Consider the following 2,771-nt stretch of genomic DNA (forward strand, 5'->3'; position numbering starts at 1 on the left):
CTGGCTTGGATATATGCCTCTTGCTTCGTGTTTTGTTATGAATGCTTTACCCTGTGATTTTATTCTTTGTGATGTCACAAGGTCTTTGGCTTCAGGTCTTGTTAAAATAATTCTATTGCTATATCACAGCTGAAGTTTTTCTGTAGAATGATCAAGTGATCATTTCTCATTGGCTAGTCTGAAATAAAATATAAATAAAATATAAACATAAGCTAGAGATAATTAGGGCATGACAAATAGGCTTAAAAGAAAGAAATGGCAGATGACCAAAACAAATTGTAATGCGTAGAGCATACATTGTGGTCCTAGGGATGGGGAGACCCTGTACTTCATAGTTAGACGTGCCAAGCTCTCATGTAAGTTTGAACAGGCTGAGCAATAGAACCTGCCTAGCAATTTAAGCCACACATGGATGTAACAAGTCAGGAAAAAGGAACAAGTCAAGGTAGAGGACAGTGGCCTGCCCACAACACACATGCAAGTCAGGGGCCATCTGGGTAATAACTATAAAAGATGACCTTTCTCAATCTGGAGAATCTGCTTATGCCTGGACTCTTTGCAGTACATGGTGATGGCCCAGACCACAAGGAGACTATTATGGACAAGTTGTTCTTACACTGAATTACAGAAGAGTCTTGAGTGGTTTGTGCAAGCTATGTGTTGAGACAAGATTGGCTTGGGGTTGGAATTTCTGCAAACATCAAAATGAACTCAGGAGAGAAGATAACTAGGTTGCCTGAAGAGAGTGTGAGAGCCAATGTTCATCTTCTGGCTATTCAGAAGAGGTGACTTCCACCATCACATCAGAAGGAGGTACCCTCCAAGAGGCCAGTTCACAAGGCTCCCTGCATTCTCTGTAATATCCACCTCTTGGGATGCTCTTTGTAGGGACTATTACCCTGGTCAGGGGTATGGAAGGGAATAGTCTGCATTTCTTGGGCTGAGGCCACACAGAGTCCGTGTTGGCCCAGCCCCTGCATCTCTCGACCGAGACCTGGTCAGTGAATCCACAACTTTCCTCCCACAACCTTTCTTCTTCGAGTTGTCTCCTGAAACATCAGCCTCCTATAACCTGACTGCAAGGCTTTTCAGTACCTACTTTTCCAGGAGTATCCATCCTCCCAATTCCCAGAGTCATGATATCTTCTTAGTTTTCTCTTCTTTTCCTGTTCTGTCCTAGGACATACAAGATGAAGCTCTTTCTTGTGTTACTCATGTTCTTCCTCCTTGAGCTAGTGGTTATGGAGAAGGCCTAGCATATGTCAGAATCAGCTGTGGATGAGAAGATAGAAGCAACAAAGGATTCCCATAGTAAGTGACCTGGGATCCCCCACCATGCTTAGCTCCCTGGACTCTAGCTCTGATCCAATCCTCCATCCCCAGATCCATCCCAGTCCATCCCAGATCTCAAATGCCCACAAGTCTGGCAGAAGTTGTTCTTTTTCTTTATGGAATTCATGACCCAGATGTCTCTAGAATAATCTCAACTTGAACACAGTGACTTCTTGCAGGCACTTGGGTGGGTGAGGATTATAGGTGGCCAGTGGGGGCCTCTGATCTACCCCTCATTCTCTCCCACAAAGGGTGTGTGGGAGAGGGTGTGTGTCCTCCCCTAAAGGACATCTTTCTTATTTCAGCATCACAAGTTCTGGCAGACTATTCCTCATTAAGTGAGGAGTATATAACCTGAAAGCCCCCACTACCACTCCCCAGCTCAGGTTACTCCCCCATCCCCAGGTACCTGCCTCTACCCACCACCTCATTACGCCAGGCCGGTGGGCCTGAGTCACTATCCCCAATTCCTCTTTTCTCATCCCTATTTTCCCTGAAGGATGATGCTAAGAGATCCCTGGTTTCTGTCCCTTTCCTCTGTTCTTGTCTATTAGCGCATCCTTTGTCCTTTCTTTCAAAGACAGTTTGTCACTTGTTTACCTGCAAGTTCATCTCTTCTGTGCTCTGGCTCCTTGTGCTCTTTTTGGATGACACTTTTTGAACTCCCAAGGGTGGAGAAAGGGGAGTCTTAGGAAGAAGAAAGAGGAGCAGGAATGAGGTGAGTGGGCAGAGGTAAGGACTCCCTCTTCTGAAATCTAAGGGCTCTGATGTCTCTGCTCCATGCCCCATGCCCCATGCCCCATGCAGGGTGTCTTGTCACTGGTTGTGCTTGTGGCTATGGATCCTGGAAGGTTGTATGGGAAGCCATCTATCACTGCCAATGTGGTGACTTGGACTAGACTGCTGCCTTCTCTAAGAGAGGGGAGCTGAGACCAGTGATGTCTAAAGAAAACTCAACCCCAATTAGGAAACCCTCACTAAATAACCTGAGATATGGCTCCAATCCCCTGTGCCTGTGATATCTGAGCCCAGGTAATAAAGATGATCTCTGCGTTTCTCTGCCGCTCAGTCTATCATTCCCCTAGGGAATAGCAGTTAAGAATTGAAATAGGAACTTCTGTTTATTCTTCCCTTATTTCCTCTAACCCCCTCATTTTAATCTGGTGGCCAAGTTTTGCCAATCCTTTCTTTAAATACTTTGGCTGGACCAAAGTAGTGCCAACTCATGGCTTTCATTATGAACCCACTGAAGCAACAAGTCATCACTGAACAGGCAGGGTGAGAAAGACATTTTCTGATAGTAGGGACAGGGAAGGGAGACATTTCTCCAAGTGGCCTTGGACTGAGCCAGTTCTCCCTGCTTTCTCACTTGTGGTACTCAGGAATAACTATAAAATGTGCTGAGAATGCAACACCTTGAGATAAGGTAGAACTGGCCA

Source organism: Propithecus coquereli, unplaced genomic scaffold (genome assembly GCF_000956105.1).
Source record: "Propithecus coquereli isolate 6110/MARCELLA unplaced genomic scaffold, Pcoq_1.0 Scaffold105, whole genome shotgun sequence".
Lineage (NCBI taxonomy): Eukaryota > Metazoa > Chordata > Mammalia > Primates > Indriidae > Propithecus > Propithecus coquereli.